Genomic DNA, 9,788 nt, shown 5'->3' on the forward strand with positions numbered 1-9,788 from the left:
TTTCCTGTGAATTGCTTTACTGTTTTTTTTTTTTTAATACTAAAAAAATGTTTGTGTAATGTGTAAGTGTACATACTGTACTGTCAGGGTTGGAAATTACCAAATGCATCTAACATGTTTACAAAATTATATATTCCTCTTAGAAGTATTGGATCCTTTTTGTGAATTTGGTACATTTGAAAAAGGGGGAAAAAAAAAATTCTGCAAAAATAATACACAGGAAGGAGGCTTTCTGTTCAGGAGAAGAAAAAAAAATCTTTAATCGAATACATGCAGGCTATCATTGGAAGGAAAATGCAGCACTTCATACTCTCATATAGAAACGAATTCTGTACTGATGGAAAGTCCACAGAAATGCACTGACACAATTCAAGGCAACAAATTCTTAATGAGTTCATCACATGTGGAATGGCATTTTGAAAGCAACTTTCCCAGCCTTGGGCAGTGCTTGAAGGTACAAAGCTAAAAGCTGAATTATTGCAACATGACCCCCCAAAAAAATGTACTGCAGAAAGTACTTGAAATAAGAGAACTGGCTAACCGATCTCAAATGATTTTTCCATGCCTCGGTTCTTAGGCCTCCAAGCGTACTGCGTTATTCTAAAATACATTTGAGTCGTGAGCGGGCGGTGATGGGCAGGCCGCTTCTAGCCAATTCCGGAACAGACAGTAAACAGTCTTATCATTATCAAATAAAAATAATAGACTTCCACATAACTGGCGAGAACTCACTTTCTGAATCAATTTGTGTTTCCCTGGGAACCAGTATAGCCTGCTTTTCATAACTAAGGCAGGACTGCGCCATTGATTTTACTCTAGAGATTGAATGAAACACATTGTTTTGTTTGTGTGTGTGTGTGTGTTGGTGGGGTTGGGTGGAGGGGTTCTTGTTCTCTTACATGAAACAGGACTTGGGCAGCCATTTATTTATTTTGAGTCATGTTGCAAATTTGTTCAACTGACACCTCATACTGTTGCCAGGCAACATGTTTTCAAAGGTATACTGTGCGTGGCCTCCCCAGCTGTGTGCCTGGCTGCGATCGAGGCACGTTTTTGATGGTAGAGGCGCCCACATAAATTTAGAGAACTAGTGAGAAATGTATAACAGCTTTGCAAAGAAAGCAGAGAAGCATAAGAAAGTGAAACAAATCATATTGGAAGCTTGTTTTTAACATGGAATTAGAACAGCTCTGAGGTTTAGCTGAGGGTAAAACTGGACTTAACTTTGTAAGTGAAGAATGCTTATCTGATATATGTACTAAGACAGTAAGCAGTGAAACCACACATATTCAAAACAGCATAGCCACAAGCATCTCCAATAAACAAAACCTAAGTGCCTGTGTTAGTTTTTCTCTTTTACAGAGCCATACTATGACTGTATGTAAAGGTTGCTGCATCACTAAGATATAATTGATCATTTCACTGTGTGTGTGTGTGTGTGTGTGTGTGTGTGTGTGTATTCAAGGGTCCATGTTGTTTTAAAACTGATTCTTACACATATATCGGCCTGAAACTGCGTCGGTAAAGAAGAGGAGACATGAATCTTCTGCTGCCTTGAAGATTTGCACAGGTTTGTATGCATGTTAGAAATCAAGCTTAAGGACCACTTAATCTCAAAGTGCTGTTTAGGAGCTGTGCAGTGGAAATCAAAGGTTAAACCACACACCCATGCACAGGCACAAATCCCTTACAGTAATGCATTTTATTTGTCCAAGTATTACTACAGTTATTCAAGGACATGTTAAAATAGGAGCATGCCGAGAATAAGCGCACCAAAAATCTGTTTTTTTTTTAAATAAGAATTTGGCTTGTAGTATAGACTTTAATGATTTAATAATTTGACTTGAACATATTTTACATGTGTTTGTGCAGGAACATTATAGTGAAGTGAATTAAATATATGTGAAGGATCCTGTTGATGTTTATCTCAGGTGAAAAGTCCAGTCATCTAGACCATTCCAGATGTTCCAGAGAAATGTTTAGTCAACTAGACCATTTTTCCTCTAACTCAAACATGCATGCCACTCATGTACATTAGCTGATGTACAGCAAAGTTTACACTGAAGCAGACTTACACTTTACTTCTCCAAGTGCCCATTATGCATGTTTAAGTGCTTTCTTTGATTGCAGTAGTGTGCAGAGAGACAGGGAATGCTAAAAATATATTCTTCTTCATTTGACCTCAGGGAAGTAAGTAACCTGGTTGCTATACCAATTTTATTTTTATGGAACCACATGACAGTCTAAATCTTATTCTTTGCATTCATAATCAATGGATCAACTTTGCAGGCCAGCATTTCACGACGCACGCTATCAGATAATACCACCTCTATCGAGGCATACAAGAAGTGCTCACAAAGCTCAAAAACTCAGAGCAGGTAGTGCGGCAGTGGTGGCACTGGCTCAGCAGTTCCTGAATGAGGCTTTAAAAACGAAGGAGACTTCTCCTTCCTATGCCCGAGCAGGCTCACTCCTCGTCCTTGTATCGCAGCCGCAGTGCACACACTCTACCAGCCTTGCATCATACTCTGTTTTTTTTTTTTTTTGTGTGTGTGTGTGTGTGTGTGTGTGTGTGTGTGTGTGTGTGTGTTTTCATTATTCCAGTATTTCTCTTTGTTTCCCTGACATCTTATTGCCAGACAAGAGTGAAAGCAAAACATTTAGAGCGAGGACAAATTGTGAAGTATTTGGAAGAGGAATGCAGCCATATCTTGTGGGAAAAGGGTTAGCGTAAGACTTAGGTTAAGTTAGGTTAGGGTAAGGTTTACAGTAAGGGTAAGGCTTAGGTTAAGTTAGAGTAAGGTTTACAGTAAGGGTAAGGCTTAGGTTAAGTTAGGTTAGGTTAGAGTAAGGTTTACAGTAAGGGTAAGGCTTAGGTTAAGTTAGGTTAGGTTAGAGTAAGGTTTACAGTAAGGGTAAGGCTTAGGTTAATTTAGGTTAGATTGGGGTAAGGTTTACAGTAAGGGTAAGGCTTAGGTTAAGTTAGGTTAGGTTGCGGTAAGGTTTACAGTAAGTGTAAGGCTTAGGTTAAGTTAGGTTAGGTTGCGGTAAGGTTTACAGTAAGGGTAAGGCTTAGGTTAAGTTAGGTTAGGTTGCGGTAAGGTTTACAGTAAGTGTAAGGCTTAGGTTAAGTTAGGTTAGGTTGCGGTAAGGTTTACAGTAAGTGTAAGGCTTAGGTTAAGTTAGGTTAGGTTGGGATAAGGTTTACAGTAAGTGTAAGGCTTAGGTTAAGTTAGGTTAGGTTGGGATAAGGTTTACAGTAAGGGTAAGGCTTAGGTTAAGTTAGGTTAGGTTGGGATAAGGTTTACAGTAAGGGTAAGGGGTAGGTTAAGTTAGGTTAGGTTGCGGTAAGGTTTACAGTAAGTGTAAGGCTTAGGTTAAGTTAGGTTAGGTTGGGATAAGGTTTACAGTAAGGGTAAGGCTTAGGTTAAGTTAGGTTAGGTTGCGGTAAGGTTTACAGTAAGTGTAAGGCTTAGGTTAAGTTAGGTTAGGTTGCGGTAAGGTTTACAGTAAGTGTAAGGCTTAGGTTAAGTTAGAGTAAGGTTTACAGTAAGTGTAAGGCTTAGGTTAAGTTAGGTTAGGTTGGGATAAGGTTTACAGTAAGGGTAAGGCTTAGGTTAAGTTAGGTTAGGTTGGGATAAGGTTTACAGTAAGGGTAAGGCTTAGGTTAAGTTAGGTTAGGTTGGGATAAGGTTTACAGTAAGGGTAAGGCTTAGGTTAAGTTAGGTTAGGTTGCGGTAAGGTTTACAGTAAGGGTAAGGCTTAGGTTAAGTTAGGTTAGGTTGGGATAAGGTTTACAGTAAGGGTAAGGGGTAGGTTAGGGTTATGGTAGTTTAGGGTAAGGGTCAGGGTTAGGGTAAGGGTATAAGGGTTTGGGTTAAGAATATTCACACTATGTTAGACACACTAGTCATAATTTCTACCAAAAAACAAACACATTTTTACACTGCACTAATAAACTTAGAATATATTTGTTACTGCTGTCTTTTCTGTCCCCACAGACTAGAGACAATGACCATAAAATATGTAATTATGTAATTATTTATACATGTATTGTCAGTTCTTTTCATTTCAGGCACTGAATTTATTATGTTTTGCATAGTTATTATATATGTATGTTTAAACTTGTAGCCTGTGATGGAGACGGTATCCTAAAACAGACACATACAGGTTGTGTTGAAGATGGTATCTTAACACAGTAGAATCCTGTACAGCAGTCAGACACAATAAACTGCCTCCATTATAAATACACATATAGGCATATATAGCTACAGCCACTTTTAATTATTGTTGTCTTTTACTACGTAGTACACAAATTTAAAACCAAATGATAAGGCTGTGCTGTCTGACTAGAGTAATGGTGAATTCCACTGTATAACCAACTGCAAGAGTGTATACTTGTAAGACTGCATACACTGACAAGGATCATGGCCAGAGACCTCCCAAAGGCAACAGAGCAAAAATCGAATTACTATGAAGAATAGTAAAGGTGGTATAAAATAATAACAATGCTGTATTTCATAACATGATAGAACACACCCCAAAAGCATAAACGAGTCTTCATTCACTATTAGCAGTTTCCTAATGATCAGATTTTTACACTCACAACATGAGTGATGACGTTTGTAATTAGTGGAGCCTGAATGTCATTTGAATCCTCTTTGGGTGGGGCCTTCCTCATACTCCTCCTCCTCCTCCTCATCTTCCTCTAACTGGGCCCCCATCCTCTCTCACTATTCCCCCGACCTTCTACAATAGTGCAGCTGTTAGTAGCTACTGAGGCTTCCCTTTACTCTTAGTCACTGTTCATGGTAATGTGTGTTGTTTTGAGGATTACTGGTTGAACATTGACTGGCAGGTCGAGGCAGTTCCTACTTTATGTAGTCATAACATCCATCCATCCATGGCATTTCTGTAAATATAAGGAAATGTTCTTAAATGCCTTGTCCATAAATGTTTTCTCAGACCCATAAGTTTTTCCCTGCCTTGTTGTACTATGCTCTATATAAAATGGCATTTTGACTAATGACTTAGCACTGATAAAAAGGGAACAGAAGAAATATAATATTGGCAGTATAATATTTGTCATGATCAGGTCTGAGAAATACTACCACTGATTTCCAAATATATGCATATGTCTTGACTAAAATATAGTGTGTGTGACTGACATGAGGATTGTGAGTAGATGCTGAAACGTCTGTGCAATGTTGTGCAAAAGGTGTGTAATGAGAGTCAAGCCTGTTAAAACGTGCTTTGCGCCACTGGCATAGGCAGAAGAAATCCGAATGAGACTCGTGTGCCAGTGATCAATACCAATGTGTAAGCAATCGAGAAAAAATGTAAGTCGATTTAAATAGAACGGTCTCATCAACAAGTCAGAAATGTAAGATGTGATTAGCAATTATGACTGTGTAAACTGGATAGTGCTTTTTGCAATTTTTATGTAAGAAAATATATTAAATCGTTCAAACAAACAAGTTCCTTTCGCCGAAGATTTCTGCAGTAAAAGTAAAAAAGTAAAAAAACTTTTAAAAAAAAGTTTCGAAATTAGTCATAGTGACATCTGACACATTTAGTGACATGACTCATCTTGCTATAATGACAAAGGAAACGTCATATTTATAAGCGTGTGTGTGTGTGTGTGTGTGTGTGTGTGTGTGTGTGTGTGTGTGTGTGTGTGTGTACGCGAGCGCGCGCGCGTTTATCTGTCAATCACTCCATGACTTGCGCCTTCTATTCCAATATCAGGAATCAGTGATTCTCAGAAGATTTTTAATCTCAAAGCATCTTTTCAAACTGTTGCCTTTTTGAAATGTGCAACTCGATCTTCTCAGATAAAAAGATATCGAACGTGCCTTTTACCACGCTACTGGCAGGGGAGGACAATAACTTGTAACTAGTTACCCGTGCTTTTCATTTTAAATCTTTCCTTTACTTTCAGCTGTTTTGCCGTATACTGGCCTAAACGGATAACTCTTTGTTTATCATGCGTGGACTTCTAGATCTACAGTCTCAGGTTCTGACGAGGTGCTTCTGGGTTTTTTTTTTCTTCTGCTCGATTTCTTCCTCATACCATTTTAGGAAATTCTTCCAAGCCACTGACGCCCTCGGCTTCCTAGTTATGGATCTAGAATTGAATTTCTGTAAAACTACTTTGTTACGACGTTTTTTGTTGTTTTGTTCTGGTTTTTTTTTATCTAAACGAAATTCAACCGAACTGACATCAGACGGGGTTAAACACATTGTTCTGGGGTGTGCTGGTGTTTTGAGCTGAAGAAAATGCCGCAGACCATGTAGTAGACTATTATCTAGTTGTAAGACGTATCTGTAATTATGAAATGAACCTACGAAGTATTGTTGAAGACACATTCCTTCACACGATTAAGAATACAACGTATTCATGTGTATATTAACGCCAGTGAAGTGGTTCGTCTTGGTGTCCCCGCGTCTTCATAGTCCCAGACAAGTCCACGTCATGAGTTTGTGGGCTAAAATTCAGTTACCTGTTGTACCAGCTAAGGGACGAATGCCGCATATGAACTTTCCAACAGCGCATAGAGTCAAGCTTGACATTTGAAGAACAGCTAAGGGCCTTATGAGAGTACAGCGTCAGTTTCACACACAGACACACACACACACACACACACACACACACACACACACACACACACACACACACACACACACACAGAGGGACAGAAAGAGAGAGAGCAGATGGTTTTGTGTTTGTGTAGATACATTATTGTATAATCTATTATACATTATGTATTGCCTTCTGATCACTGGGTTTACATCCAAGATACACGGAAATGCGTATCTGCAAAGTTCTACAGAAAGACGAGATTCTCTACTGCTGTAAGGCATCTGCCCTTTTTATTATGTAGATCATCCGGCATGACGGCATTCGCTTCATTATCAGAATAAGTACATCGCAATACACACAAGTAGGCCAGCATGTGAAATGTTGCCAGGGTTTCCCTCCCGCCCCCATCCAAACTCTGTAATCACTGTAACAGCAAGAGTCCGTTGTCATAATTCATTGCTTGCAGACTGACAGAAGAGTGTACTGTCCAAGGTGATCGATGTGCCTATTAATTGCAGGGTATTGAACAACTAAATAAACAAACAAGTAAATATTGAGTGAACATTTTTTAGACATTGAAAAATTGCTATCAGAACTGCAAATAATCTCTCCCATCTAAATCTACATCTGATCTGCAGCACAATGAAATGGGTATTTGTCTCTGTGTGTGCGCGTGCACGCGGGTGAGCGAGAGCGCGCGTAAAAAGGCAAGCAATGCAGCACCAGAATTTCTATTTGTTTTGAGTGACTAATTTCAGCATGGGAGCTGGTTCAAGAATTTTCCACTTCTTAAGAAAGAAGGAAAAACAACAACAGAGCTAGCTAACAAGACAAAATGATAAATTATGTAAGCTTTATTTCTGTAGAAGCCTTAATGATGTTAAGCTATTTTCTATGATAATGAATTCCAGTGCTATGAAAACCTTTCATGTCACGTTTTTATTCAAGGCGGAAACATTTGGCATTATTGGTCTATTTGTGCTCTACAACATATCCTATGTGACAATGACAAGCATACAGTCACTCTACAAATACATTACAGGAATGTAGTTATGCCTGAAATCAGAAGATAAAAGACAGGCATGTTCTGGCAAACTCCCAATCAAAGCTTTTAATTTTTTTTATTTGTCTCTTGGTAAGATAACTAGTAATTAGCAAGCCTGCTTAAATAATACTTAAAAGTGGCATAAAACACACAGTAAGTAATATACTGTAATGTACTGTAGGAATCAGATAAGATAGTGAGCTGTGTTAATTAGGCTACTCCAGTTCTTTAGTTAAGATGGCATAGATTGAAAGAAGGTGTGACTTTCAGTGCAGCATGACTTGAATTCACAGCATTTCATCTTATTAAAGCAGCAATAACTGATTCATTCCAAAATTCTTTGGATTGCATTCAATTAATTAGCATCAAATTTACTCTGACATATGCCCACACAGTCATGCTAGAAAACTGGGGTGGGGGCTGGGGGGTGGTGTGGGTGGGTGTGCGTGCACGAGTGTGTATGAAATGAGGTGGGGGCCTAGTTGGGATGCTCCCAGACAGCCGCCAGCCCACGGGTTTCCATGGCAACAAAAATAAAGAGTGAAGGAACGCTCCCTCATGCAATGCCACACTTGCGATTTTTTTATCCTCTCTCTTTCTCTCCCTCCCTCCCTCTCTCCTCTAGGCCGAACCTGTTTTGCTTTTCATATTTTTTCATCTTGTTCTTTTCATCAACCTTCTCACGTTTCACGGATTTGAAGAAAATATTATTTCATAGGGTAATGGTTTTCCTTTCAATCATTACACTGAATGACTCAAATCACAATCAGCTCCCACAAGAAATCAATGTGAAACTGTTAAATGATAACTTGTCTTATTACAGGCTAATACAAATTTGAGACTTTCTAAGTACGTTATAAAGAACATTCTATAGGATCGAGTAGGCCTAGTCTGTCACTATTGTTACTATCTACTGCAGCCATAGACATATAGTGGTGTTTTGGGTACTCAGATTATAATTTACAGTATGCCTATTTGCTTTTATCAAACTTCTTCCTTTTAAACATTATCTTAAAAAAATATATTAAATGACATTGTCTTGTTCTCTCTCGTTTTTTTCCTCTCGTCTATTTTTCTGCTCTTGGAGGTCTTGAGAGCGTATGCTTTGTCCCGCTTGTGTCTTGGTTCAGGCCATTTCGCTTTGCTTTGGCGCCCACTGGCGACAGAACGACGCAATTGTCCGTCTTTTCTATCAGTTTCTTCCTGTCACCTGTCGCTAAGCAGACCGGCTTAATTTAAATATCGACATAATGAGAGTAAGTATTAAGAAATACACAATGTTTGAAGCATATACCGCTGGAACGAAATTCATGAACATGGGTCAAAAACACGGTACGCGTATAGGCCCTAGTAAGCTACCGCTCTAGTACTTACTCGTTTTGTGAACCAGATCTCGAGTCATGTGCCAGCACCACAAAGTGAAAATATAAGAAAATCCTAACCCTAAGAATATTAGAAAATCAGAGCCCATTCTTTTTTTATTTGCGTTTTTGCAGTGGCATATTAGTGGTATAAGTATTCATTTGCAAAAAGAAGAATTGTTGCTAACATTTTTTTTCTCTTTTTTAAAAAGAAATAGGGTAGTTTCTCTCTTCTCCTGCTTTGCAGAGAGGAAATGGCGGGTGGGGGTGGATTGCGGTCAGAAACGCGAAGTGTACAGACTACACGGCATGCTGAAGTTAACGACACCTCTGGCGCACAATACGCGCACGCCTTCGCATTGGCGCACAAAGTCAGCGCCTAGGGCAGGAGAAGTTTACCTAGGTCCCCAAACCAGGCCATTTGTTTGAAAACCTCGTCTTTATCTGAGAGCATTCTATTGGTAAGCGATGTGTTGCATTTATTTTCTTCCTCTGTAGTGTTTTTGCAACATCTTTAATTTTGAAAAATGATTTTGAATACGTTATAAGAATATAGGCTACTGTAGGTATGTTTACTGTTAATAATAAATCTTACTGGGGGCCCAGTTAGGCGCATAATGTCGCCAAACCCAGTTAACACGCAGTAATTATTATATTATACTATTTTACATACGTTATACGAATATAGACTACTGTAGGCATGTTTACTGTTAAAAAGTAATTTATTATTGGATGTCTAGCTAGGAGCATAATGTCGCCAAACCTAATTACCACACAGTAATTATCATATTATACGCTT

General features: G+C 38.8%; 1 protein-coding gene across 1 annotated transcript in view; it reads left to right on the forward strand.

Annotated features, from left to right (window-relative positions):
* The first annotated feature begins 9,338 nt into the window (after positions 1-9,338).
* prkcq (protein kinase C, theta) overlaps positions 9,339-9,788 on the forward strand; it is an 18,230-nt gene continuing 17,780 nt past the window's right edge. The window contains exon 1 of the mRNA XM_027026823.2: positions 9,339-9,450. The gene's annotated coding sequence lies outside the window, so the exon portion shown is untranslated. The remainder of the gene's footprint in view (positions 9,451-9,788) is intronic.

Source organism: Electrophorus electricus, chromosome 7, assembly GCF_013358815.1.
Source record: "Electrophorus electricus isolate fEleEle1 chromosome 7, fEleEle1.pri, whole genome shotgun sequence".
Taxonomy (NCBI): Eukaryota; Metazoa; Chordata; class Actinopteri; order Gymnotiformes; family Gymnotidae; genus Electrophorus; species Electrophorus electricus.